Consider the following 13914-nt stretch of genomic DNA (forward strand, 5'->3'; position numbering starts at 1 on the left):
ATCCTCAACCCATACACAACCCATTTATTAGACGTGTCAAGAATTCCAAACTCCAAACACTACCCATTTATAAAGGGGTTGACACAACAAGACATGTGTAACCTGTTTACTAAACAAGTTGAGTTAGGTCACAAACAAGTAACTTGCTTAGTAACCTATTTAAAAACCTGCTTAAAATCTAAAATGTTCTATTTCTTTTTTGATGAAAGTAGCCGTGTTATAAACATTCCAAAATCACACTAAAATTAAAAAACTTCAAACAATTTCATCAGTACACTCCAAATCAAACATAAAACTTTGATTAAATTACAACATAAAATACAAATGAAATTCCCAACTCCAATAATATTCAACCACCAACATTGATGGTATTTGAACACTCAACCGATTGGGAGGGATTCATGTTTATCTTGCTAATATCCTTAGTCAATTCTTCCAAGTTTTGTGCTAAAGTGGAATTTTCTACAATTCAAACCATAAGGCTTCAACAAATAATCATAAAAGAAACAAATACAATAAATAAGATGATAGGAAATATACCTTGTTCACCAAATATCCAGTCTCGTGTACAAATGAGTGCCTCAACATTTTCAGGTTTGAGAGCACTATGATACTGATCAAGCACTCTACTACCAACACTAAATGATGTCTCAGAAGCTACTGTAGATATTCGAATAGATAGTACATCACGAGCCAAAATACATAGGTCAGGATATCGAAATTGGTTTGCTTTTCAAAAATCAAGAACATTCAAATTTATCTTCTTGTCTACTTTAGGCTCATCCAAATACAATTGTAGCTGAGACTTTGGCAAGAAGTGGTAGACTCCTCACTTAGGTATCAAATTCCTAATAATATAACAACATTAATATTGTGGGAGCCAAATTATATCAAAACCCTAGGTCAAATATTTTCTTCCATTTGGGGATTATTTGACCTAATTGGGAGTTACTCAATTTAATTGGGGGTTGCCCAATTAAATTGAGAGTTACCTAATTAAATTGGGATTGATTGGATTCCTACCACAATTAGGGATTTGATTAATTCAAATAAATCAAATCCCTAATTAATCAAATCTCGCCAAATCGGGGATGAATAATTTCTTTCCAATTACGGAATTATTCCTCCGAAACCCTAGCCTCCTCGTCCCCCTATAAATAGATGGCTACACATAAGAGTTGAGGTATGTCTAAAATTCCTACTGAAACTCTGCAGAAATAATCCCTCACAAACCCTAGCCGCCACACTCTCTCTCCCTCCTACACACAAGGGTGTGGTCCTCTAATTTGTTCTATTTTGCAGGGAGAAAGAGGTGGCGAAGAAGAAAGGGGAATCTTTCCAATCGAATATTCTCATATGAAAAATCACTCCCACAAATATTAGCACATAGTCAAATATAAACTGAACTTGATTATGAACAAAATAAATAGCTTTTTACCTTTAGTCCAAAAAAAAGAAAGAAAAGCTTTTTACCTTCATAACATCCATGCATTCCTTAGAAACCATGTCATCAACATGAGAAGGAACATCATTTGAAGTACTTGATGTACTAGCAACTAATTCAGATTTAGAATGTATTTCCATGTACAAATCAAAGAGAGAAACCAACATATCATGAACTTTAGCCATTTCTTGGGAGTTTGTACCATACAACCTTTTATAACAAAATTCGACAAACTGAAGTTTATATCTAGGATCCAATATCACAACAATTGCAATGATCAAACTATACTCTTTCCAATACTTATCAAACTTTTCATAATCTGAGTTGCCATAGATCTCATGAAATCATCTAAATCAATCTTTTTCTTTCTCAACGTATCTTCCACCACAAACACTTTAGGAAAATACAAATTTGCAGTAGTATATTTAGTTCCAGAAAACAAGCAAGTCACATTATAAAACACCTTAAGAAACTTACTAAGTTTTTCTAATTTTTCCTACTCATCTTGAGATGGAGAATTCTTGTAATTAGAATCACTTAATTGCAAATGCAGAAATGCTCATTGATAATAAAGTGCACTGTCAATCATAAGAAATATGGAGTTCCATCTAGTGGGTACATCTTGGCGCAAGCCCTCTTTACAATCTAAATAAGCTTGTGCAGCACAATCTAAGAATTTTTGTTTCCTCCCTTGTGAACCTCTAACATACTTAATACTTTCCCTAATTTTCCTCACGGAATCATCAATGTGTTTCAACCCATCTTGCACTATCAAGTTCAGAATGTGAGCACAACATCGAACATGAAAAAATTTCTCATTCATTAAAAGTGTATTCTTCCAGTTAAGTTGCCCCTTTACCAACACAACAAATGCATCATTTGAAGATGCATTGTCCAAAGTCATTGAGAAAAGTTCTTTTCCACCCCCCCAATTAGTCAACAACATATAGATTTTTCACACAATGCAACACTGCTATGAGGAGGAGACATAAAAATGAAATTCAAAATTCTTTTTTGCAATTTCCAACTAGCATTAACAAAATGGACAGTGAGAGAAAGATAACCATATGTGGTTATAGAACTCCACAAATTAGATGTCAAACAAACTCTTCCAGGAATTGAACCCAAGAGTTCCTTAAGCTTAACCTTTTCTCTATTTTACATACTCAACACATCAGCCTTTGCAGTATTTCTAGATATCAGTTTGATATCAGCACAAATGTAATTAAACACTTTCCTAATTCTAGCATACTTAACAAATTCAAAGTGCAACTCATGCATGATAATTGTTATCACTAGTAATTCACTGAATTTATTAGAATCAAACTTAGCAGACCTTGTTATGAAAGAACCTTCAAATTTAGATAATAATAACTTGCCCAAATCACGAGTATCAGATTTCAAACAAGAATCAAGATGACGCTTCAAATTTCCAGTACCATATCTATTATCACACAAGTACTTATGACCACATTTCATGCACTCTGCATAAAGCTTATTATTTGGATCGATAAGAAGAATTTCAAACTGATTTCATACATGTGATGTGAGTTTTCTATGTCTCTTACCAAACTGAGTTATAGCAACTGCATTGTTATTAGACGGATCTAAATCTTGCACATTATTTCTAGCTGCTCCACCGTCAAAACTATCACAACAATCTTCAAAAGGATCCAACTATATGAAACATAAAATAACATTGGATGAGTTTTTTTTTTTTTTTTAAAGAGAAATATCTCCATTCTAATTAATTTTATTTTATAGTAGCCATTCCTAAATTATTTATTTAAATATCCCATTCTAATGTTAGCTTGGTCAAGCAGTTTTTTGCATTGCATTTTCGTGGTTTTTATTTAATAAAATATCATTTTCAATTAATGAATCATGGTCAAGCTGCAACTTATCTCATTCTTAGTAACAAAGAAAACAAACACCAGCAAAATAAATAAATCAAACACCAAAAAAAGAGAGACAGTGAGATTTAGGGGGATACCTGAGAGGGAATCGCAGAGATGTAGAGATGCAAAGGGAGACACTCAAATCTAGATCCCAATATGAGGCCTCAACCCCTAGTATTTCCCAATTTGTTGTAGGAGATTTAAGACGCAAAGATTGATAAGGTCATAATTTCACACATATGCATGCCTTCTTTGCTTAGTAATTTTGTTTAGCTTCTCTTTATTTTGAGTCTCTTACCTATGTTCGTATGTTTTTTAGGTTAAGACAGCAAGGGGATGACATTTGATACAGTTCATGCATGTTAAGGGCTGAGTGGCACAAGAGGAATATGAGCTCAAAGACAAAACCAATTTGAGCCACACTCCTTGTCAGTCCAGTTTCATAGGTCATTTTGCAGGCCTCATTTTAGAAACTTACACAGGTCGAATGAGGAGACATCCTTGATAGAAGTTGTGTCCAATGGGTGTCTATTATAACATATCCAAATTTCAGCCCAATTGGATAAATCTGGACCCCTCAGCACGTCAAAGGCTGAACTAAGTTCACAGAAATGTCATGTTGGCTGCCATCACATTTAATGTGTCTACATCCCTAGAGCCATGTGCTAAGTATGAGTATCCATACTTGAGAGTCAAATCAGCTCAAGGAACTCAGAAGGATGAACAAAAGTCAAGTCTTTCCATAAAGAAACTTTACCAAAGCATGTATTTGGCAGCTGGAGCAGTTGGCAAGTATGGGCGATTGGAGCAATTGGCAAGTATAGGCAGCTGGAGTAGTTGGGAGTAGCTAAGAGAGGTATGCTTCACCAACCAAAGGGGAGGACGAAATTGCACTCTATAAATAGAGAGCTGCACACTCATTCAAGAGAGAGTCAGATACACATTTTCACTTCATCCATTACTCTTATACACATATTCAGATTCACCACAAAGAGAGAAGAGAGCTTAGAGCTGTCATGGGAACTACATTGCTGCCAGCTAGTTCTTCTCTTCTCTTTATTCTATCTATGTATTTCTTATTTTCTTTATTCATAGTTATGTCTAACTAATCCATTTAGTTAGGGCTTAGGATGAAGCCCTAGTCATGAATATTCAATGTTATGGATGATTTTATAGTTCATTGATTTCCTTGCTTTCATTATCAAGTTGTTAATCTCCAGTTTATTATGTGCTTGATGTATGTTTTCTTAGAGTAGCTAACTAGGATTTTATGCATCTAGCACAGGTTGGGAAGGGGTTTAGATGCACCAATTCTACTCTCCTTTCACAAGCAACACATGAATGGCCTAAGAATCATTCAAGGGGTTAACAACCATAGGTTGACTAGGACAGATACCATGTTCTAGGACTTGTGTGATTATCATATTCTCAAGAAGCTTAATGACTTTTGTATGCTTTATTCTAAGTAGATACCATGCTTAGGTTGCATATTAGAGATTAAGTGTTATGTCACCGTTAATGTAGGCATGTATAAAAAGAAGACGTCTCTGAATCTTTGTAGCCAAAAGATCAAAAATCCCTTTCTATATACAGAAAAATTCTACATCAGAGCAGGTATCATTTCCAAGGGATAAGCAGACTACATTTTCTAAAGAGATAAGTAGGGAGTAGGGAGTTGTTCATTAGGAAAATCAAACTAACCATCATGGAAGACTGCATTCTTACTAGGGGCAGTTAAAAGATTAAAGGGATTAGGTTTTCTTTCAGGAAAAGTAAGGAAGTAATCACCATAAGAACTGACTATTGATAAGCTTTTTCTGCCAAAATAGATAAAATCCCTTTTTTTTGTATTTAAAACAAAAGATCTTTCTTTTGGGAAAATTTTCCGCCCATTATTAAAATATTAGAAGCCCCACTCCAGCATATTTTCTATAAATATGAGAGAAGGTGAACAGATCAAGGACAACCAAAAAATCAATCAAAAACAAAAACTCAAAGTGATCACTTGATCTCAAAAACCTTCAAAGCACTGAAGCAACCAAAGCTCATTAAGCCACAGGAAACGAGTCAGCTATAACTCAAAATCTCGACTACAGTTCAGTTCAGAGAAATAGTCATACAAAGCGAGATTTCTCTCATTACAAATTCGGTTTAGCATAAGCCAAATCAAGCAAAGTCCGGATTTTTACAAATATAAAACCTCAACAAATTTATGGAGAGCCCTGATCAAATGTAATGTACTACAATGCAGTTCGACTCAAGGTAATCATCAAATCCAGCCACTTTTGCCCCTTCCAGATGAAGAGGTTCCAATTCTACCCGTTCAAAAAGCCTTCCAGGCTTGAAATAGATTAAAGCTCTGCCAAACTCGAACGTTGGTATTGATTTACAGCTGAAACTTGACAGTTGAAGGTGTTGATAGTCCAATACAACACAGACATACCCAGTCCTGGATCAAAAGCATCTACCAGCAGAAATTGAAGTCCAACGTTCTTTTTGTCTTTTTTACAAGTTGGTCTTTCCTTTTTGAGCTTTGTAAAAGGGAGTTCTACCTGAAAATAGTTCACTTTCTTATCATTCATTTTGGCCAGAACTACCAGTCTTATACTGTGAAAAATTGTGAAGTCTTCACCAGTCTGAGGCAAGAAAAGTGCTTACTTGGGAGATATTCATCACCCAAATTCACAATCGCTTGTTTAGAAATCAGTACTTTGGGCGCAAGTTATCCATTTTTTAGAAGTCTGTTAGGGTTTTATTGCTAGCAATGACATGCTCATACACAAAAGAAAGTTGACTTGTTGACCACAAATAGTTTTCAAGACAATGGGGAACTTTACCCTACCATCATAGGAACAAATCCAAAACGGGTGAACAACAAGTGACCAAACTTGATTCTTTCTCTATAGATCAGCATGTTCACTTTCAATTGCTTGTTTGAAATTAGAAGGGTCATCTATATCTCCAACAGAGTCAACTTCTTGAAGGTAAACAACAAAACCCTTAGGAATAGCTAACTTTCTAATCTTTATGAACGTTGGCTTGGCTCTTGAAACACTTGTTGAATATTCATTGTAGGGTATGAAGGAAGTACTGAAGCACTAGATGACCCAATGTCTGGCTGTATTGAAGGTAATGATTGATCAATAATTGAGTGGGCAATTTTTGCTTTTATAGCTTCAGGAGATGCATGGATAGCTGCAGTTTCTGTGCACAACTTTAATTGGTACAGTAAACAAGACATAATCTGGAGGTATAGCTGCATCAAACTTTTCTTCTTCAAAAATAAAGCTGCCATTTGATGAATTTTCTGCATCCAAATCCTCAAGAAATTTGGCATTATTAGTTTCGACTATCCTTGTGTGCAAATGTGGAAAGTAGAATCTGAAACCTTTAGATTTGTCAGGATATCCAATGAAAAAACAACTTTGAGTCCTAGGATCTAACTTTTTCTTTATGGGATTATACAATCTAGCCTCAGCTTTGCATCCCCAAACATGAAGATGCATAAGGCTAGGTTGTCTTCCTACCCATATTTCAAATGGTGTCTTTGGAACAGCTTTACTTGGCACACGATTAAGAATGTAATTTGCAGTCTTTAAAGCTTCTCCCCATAAAAATTTAGGCAATGTAGATTTGCTTACCATGCTCCTTTACCATGTCTTTTGAGGTCCTATTATGCCTCCTTGCCACTCCGTTTTGTTGAGGAGTACCAGGTGTGGTATATTGTGCCGTGATTCCACATTCTTCAAGGTAATTGGCAAAAGGCCCTTCTTCCATCTTCATCCACCTGCCAAAATCCACCACCCCTATCGAATCTCTCTATTTTAACATGTTTTTCCAATTGTTTTTCAGCCTCATTTTTGAAAATTTTAAAACAATCTAAAACTGAAGATTTTTCAGAGATAAAAAAATATATAGGAATAACGTGAATAGTCATCTACTAATAAAGTACTGATTTTCCAAATTGTTTTAATTGGAAAAGGGCCCAAATATCTGTATGAATAATTTCGAATTAGTGACTATGTGGAACACTATTTTATTCATCATGCAATCAACACAAGTTCGAAATCATCAAAATCAATTTTGGGAGAATGTCCTTCATTAAATGTTGTAATCAGATATGCCCTAGTCTTCTAATGCCAAAGCATAAGATAAGCATTCATTCGAACATTGAAAATAAGAACCATAAATCATTGTTCAAAAAGGCTCTTCCAAGTAAAACATCAAATTTATTTTTTTCAAACATCCTTACACTACCATTATCAATAATGAAAGCATAACCAGATGCGACTAATTTATTTGCTGGAATTAAATTCCTTCTCATAGAAGGTATATAAAGAACATTTTTCAGTTCTAAAAAAAAACTTGAAAACAAATGCAACTTGACAGTCTCTATAGACTCAACAACAACTTTCTTCCCATTTCCAACAAAAACTTTGAACTCATCCTTATTTGGTGCTCTCTTGTTTGTTAATTGATAGGCTTTTTAATACCTGCGCACAAAAACTCCTACAAAACTTGCAAGAATGACAAGGTTATTGTAGTATAAATGATTCTCGCAAGGTGTTCTCCGTAGGGATTATTAAATAACTCGTAGAAGCAAAAGAGAAAGTTGAGATGTTTGATTTGAAGACCTTAAATTAAAAGGAATGGAAATATGCAAAATTAAAGCTAAGAGCAAGAGAAACAGTTGTGTTTAGAAATCAAGAATTCATAACAATTCTATATAGTTCCCATTACTTATGACCTATGATGCAGCAACAAGAGCGATTAGAATCCGTCAATGCACATGAAACCTTTTGAAAACCAAACCCTTAAGACGTGATTGAAATACATTTCTTAATCAGCCACCTTAGATAGTTTAACCCAGTGATGAATAATTCGAAAACCTGCATGCATATAATCAAAAGCAAATTGGACAGAAACTACATTTCTTGCTCTCGTGGCCTCACCCTAGCAAAAGAGAGTTAGTTACCATTTCACAATTGAAATCCAAGAAAATTCATTAAGAAGAATAAGAATGAAAACACCTGAAAGTCGCGAAAATCCAAAACCCTAGCAATTGCCAGCCACCCTAAATTTTGCTTAAATACCTCCTAAAACCTAGCTACCCAAAATAAGCTAGGAAATAAAGTCCAAATGGGATTAGGAGAATTTCTGGTCAACCACGTTTTGGCCTTGAAGATAGCTCGTTTTAAAGATAAAAATTAACACTTCTCCAGAAGGCCATCAACCCATCCGAGGTCATCTTGGGCTCCAAAAACGCAATACCCTCACTATTCCAGCACTTTGCTCCTTCATTTATTCGCCAGGAAATCATCGCTTGTGGAAAAGTTGATATTTTGATACGATCAAGTAAGTGACTTGGAATTACTCCAAAATTCGTCCATTTGATTATGTTTTGCTCCAGAGAGAGTCGAAAGTCCTGAAGTATCAAAATTCTTCCAAAATATTGAATGAGGCTAAATATATAATATAAAATCGACTCATCATTAATCTCTACAAAGTATTGGTGATATGCACAGAAGAACTAGTGTCAAACCACCAAGAAGGGACATTAGACTCAATGCACACACAAAAATTTGAAATACATTTCTTAATCAGCCACCTTTTGTATTTGTCATAGTCCTTCTTCATGTGGCCAGACTTTTTGCAACCAGTTTTGTTGACTTTAACACTTTGAGACCCTTTAGGTGGTGGTTGGGCAGTTTTGGCAGAAGCATTTGAAGACTTAAAAGCATGAAAGGGCTTACCAGAACCTGATGCACCATTTTTCTTACCATCAGTCGAATGGACAAAGTTGACAACTTCCATTTTATCACATTTCAGTCTATCCTCCTCTTGTACACACATGGAGATCAACTCATTAAGATTCCAATTTTCCTTTTGTGTGTTGTAAGAAACTTTCAGCTGTCCAAACTTTGGTGATAGTGAATTAAGAGCTACATGCACGAGGAAGGGTCAGAGATGGTTACTTCCAGATCCTTGAGCTTATTGGCAATGTCAATGAGTTCCATAATGTACTCCCTGACACTACTTTCACCATCATATCTCATAGTGGTGAGGGCATTCATCAAACTTCCGTCTCAACCTTCTTTGACTCCTTAAATTTCTCCCCAACAACCTCTAGGAAAGCTTTTGTCTTATCATTGCTCGGAATACCACCTCTCACTGTTTCTGTCATAGCCCTCTTCATAATGAGAAGAGACATCTTGTTAGCCTTATGCCATTTTTCATATTGCCTTCTTTGTGCATCACTACTTCCATTTGTAAGAGCTGCAGGTTAATCCTTCCATAGAGCTAAATTGAAGTCCATGAGCCCAAGAAAAATCTCCACATCTTGCTTCCATTTCTTGTAGTTACTTCTAGTCAATGTCTCAATTGAAGAGAAATTGAAAGAGGGATTCATAACTGATGAAGCAGCCAAAATATATTATGTTAATTTACACCATCAAGAACAAAAGAATGAACTTTAGTTTTGTTCTTTATATCCCTGAGAAACTTTATGCATTATTATATTTTTCCTTTGGGCAAAAACATAGTATGCAACGAAAAAATTTCTTTATTGTACCACCAATACATAGAAGATTACAAATTATGATCTATATATTTCAAATGAACTTTGAATTAAGATAGATTATTTAAACTATCCACTTTGGTGAACATCAAATATCTCCTTAAAACTTGGCCAAATTCTTGATTACCATATTAACAGTATGTACAGTAAAACCAAACTTTATGTTTATGTCTGATGAAAACAAAAAACATAAATTTATTGTATAAGAATCACACACAAAAGTGTATACATCTGATTGATTATGTACATGTAAGTTTTTACCTTGTTTGCTTCTTCCTTAATCTTTGATGTTAATGCAGCAAGAAGCAAAGTAGGAGTGGAGTAGATCTCACCATCATAAGCAATAAAAAAACAGCAGAAACATTTGAAAATTTTGACTTTCCATATGCCCAGATTGAATGGAGATGAGAAGAAAAAAGCAAAACCCTAAATGAATTCAATTTGCCTATAAAACCCATATGCCTAGATTGAATGGAGATGAGAAGAAAAAGAAACAACCAAAAAAAAAAAAACCCAAATGCCCAGATCTAATGTAGGAAACGTAAGGATTAGTAGGCCCCTTTTTTTATATTTTTTATTATTATTTTATTATTATTATTAATAACAAAATAACAAAAGGAAAAAAAAAAACGTGTACTTTTGGTCTTTTATAAAAAACCTTTAACCAAAATAATAACAATAATTCAAAACAAACATACAATTGCATATTTCCTAATTCAACAATTTAGTGAGCGAATTCTAAGCATATAGTAAGAGCTTTGATACCACATGTAAGCACATAGATGAATACATTTAATCCAAATAGCATACATGCAAAGAACTACACTCATCGTATGAATTGAACCATAAGAACTAAGAGTACAAGAATTGGGTCTTATCTGATGAAGCCATTGATCACAGCAAACAAGGAAGGCTTCTACTCTCTGCAGCACCAAATGCTCTAACTAGTAAATAGGACTAGGTATTTTAAAACGTATATTGACGTGAGAGCAGAGACCTCCTTATATAAGAATACAATACAATTCAGATCCCTCCTATCAAGGAATGTGATTGCTCCTTTTAGTATCTTATTTAATTAATACCAATAGACACACCTTATTAGGGCTTGATTGCCCTCCTTATTTGGATACTCTATTAGTAAACTAATCAGGGCTCCCTTTTAGGCTTAATCATAGTAAAATTGTGCCTTGTATATAATTAATCAAAGCCCAAATTATCTTATAGTCATCACATTATATTGTCGTCCGTCACAATGGGCTTGAGACCACTTATGGAGATGTGCATGTAACAGATAAGTTCTCACTCGCTCATTGTTTATCATGGAGAAATGACGATTGAACTCTGCTAGACAGTAAGACTTGGCTGTCCGCACAAAAAATCCCAATATCGGATCCCGTTTCTTCAACTTAAATGAGACGTTCATATTGCCCTTCAAGTGATAAAAGCAAATACTATGGAGGACAATTTGGTACTTTTTTGTTACAAAGTGAATAGTTCTTATTGAAATTTAAAAAGTGAGTACTTTTTATTATTATTATCCCTTATGTTTAGTGAGTGTGCAAGTCAATTTTCCAAAGGCCCTGTTTAGTTCATGGGAAAGGAGGGTTGGGGATGAGAAATCAATTGCTTTTCTATGTTTGGTAAGTCCATGCATAGGAAATAGTTGTGTGGCACATGGAAAAGTAGGGGGAAAGTGAAGCGCCCTCATGGTGGGGTTTTGTTTTCCTCCTCATGATAAGGTTTAGGAAAATGAACCAACATTAAATGCACATTTTTCATGACCATTTTGTCCAAATTAACAATTTAAAATTACAATATTTTTGTTATCTAACTAAAGGAAATTGTAGAGAGAAATGAGGAGTAGAGGAAGACAATAGAAATTAGTCTCTAAAACTTCTCTATCTTCTTCTTTGTTAATCATCTATTTATAGGCTTACAATAATAGGAAGCTAACCTACAAATTATGAGTTCAAGACTACTGATTACAATACTAATAATATAGGTTATAATATATCAAAAGGTGGAGGTAATGGATGTAATGGTGGTCATCCACATTCTAAGTATTTATAACACTCCCCCTTGGATGTCCACCATATATAAAGTATGCCTCGTTACCAATAAAACCCAGTGGGACAAAAACTAGTTGAAGGGAAAAAGAGTGCATAACCATGTATAACTTAAAATTCTGTGTATAGAACATTGACACACATGTGACACTGCCTCATTAAAACCTTGTCAGGAAAAATCCAGTGGGACAAAAACATGGACAAAGGAAAAAAATAGAGTGTGTGAAGATCTTGTTGATGGCACGCTCCCCCTGGTGTTGACAAAATATCTTTAAACTATATTGTTGACCGTCTTTCTGAATGTCATAGTTGGCATTGGATCTGTAAATTAATCTTGCAATATTATTGGATGCTCCCCTTGAAGAATTACTCCCCTTGATGTCTTTATACTTCTTTGATGATCCAGCACAAATGATACTGATCACACATCCGTCCTTCACGGAGTGATCTTTGGTAATGCTTGTATAAAACCTGTTGTTGTAGCATCATTAGAGGATCCATGTGTGTCGTCATTCATCTAATCCCTGTTGAGGTTAGAGTACTACAAAAATATCTAGGCTATTTTCATAAGTTTTTACTGTATATAATGGCTTGAATAATTTCATATGCTCTCCAATATAAAAAAACAATAAGCTCATATTTATAATGATAAGAATATTGAAATTTTATATGGTATTATAAGTCATTCATACATATTCTTGTATGTTTTGAGAACAATTGCATATGATATTTTTCATGGGCTCTTCACGAGTCTTTAAACATTTTTCATAACTTTAAACATTTGAATATGTTGCAACGTCTTTGAATTTGAATTCAAATTTAATCAAAGTACTCATTGAGATAATTTAAATTACTATTATTTCAAGACGATTGAGTACTTACTTTGAGCTTCAGGCTCTTTCACTTATTCTAGATTTCTTTGTGTGATTTATACATTATATGGCACATTAATTATATATCTTAGGACTTGTTCCCTTGTATTCTTCAGGAAATCGCTTTTGGCGATATGTTTCAAACACTTCAAAATCTTTATAGATTTTTCAACTTAAATTCCTTTATTAAATTAGGGGAAGTTTTTGTAAACTCTTTAGGAGTTCCAACAATTTTAAAATCATCTTCATATGTATATATATACTGCAATGATGGTAAACTCATTTCCAGATTTTGGATTACTTATATATTCATTTTTATAAGAGATATTCATTAAGACAATTATACCATATTTTTTCAGAATGTTTTAATCCACCCAAGGATCATTACAAGCCATCATATTTTGAATAATTTGCTTTTGGTATTTTATTTGATCATCACAAGGATCATTAAATGCATTCTTTTTTCATTTAATTTCATATAGGTATAATTGGAAAATTAAACAAATTTTGTTTTACATTCATACATGAGCTAAACATGTGAAATGAAATAAAGTGTATTTCCTGATTATTTTCCCATAATTATCAAATATGAGAATTTTTTTTTTTGGGTTTCACTAAAATACCCAAAATGGGGGCTGAAATTATAAAAAAACCCAAAACACTTTATAAACACATCCAAAACCCATCATTACACACACTCAAAACCCATTTATAAACACACCCAAAAAATATACAATTATTGATTTTGGGGTTGATTTTGGGTGTGTTTCTATGTTTAAATAGTGTTTGAATTTTTTTATAAATACATGTTTAGGATTGGGTTTATTTATAAATTTGTATTGTTTTTTCCATTTTTCATTATTAAAAAAAACATAAGAAATTATTTCCAATTAAATTTTGGGAGTTTCACTAAAACACCCAAAATGGGAGCTGAAATTATAAAAAAATCCAACACCCAAAACACTTTATAAACACACCCAAAACTTATCATTACACACACTCAAAACCCATTTATAAATACACCCAAAAAATATACAATTATTGACTTTGGGGTTGA

At 33.9% G+C, this 13914-nt stretch overlaps 1 pseudogene; it reads right to left on the reverse strand.

Moving 5' to 3' along the window:
• Positions 1-8841: 8841 nt before the first annotated feature.
• Positions 8842-9741, reverse strand: LOC148916525 (uncharacterized; annotated as a pseudogene).
• Between the last annotated feature and the right edge of the window lie 4173 nt (positions 9742-13914).

The sequence above is a fragment of the Prunus mume genome, linkage group LG6 (genome assembly GCF_029339155.1).
Source record: "Prunus mume cultivar Tortuosa linkage group LG6, ASM2933915v1, whole genome shotgun sequence".
Lineage (NCBI taxonomy): Eukaryota > Viridiplantae > Streptophyta > Magnoliopsida > Rosales > Rosaceae > Prunus > Prunus mume.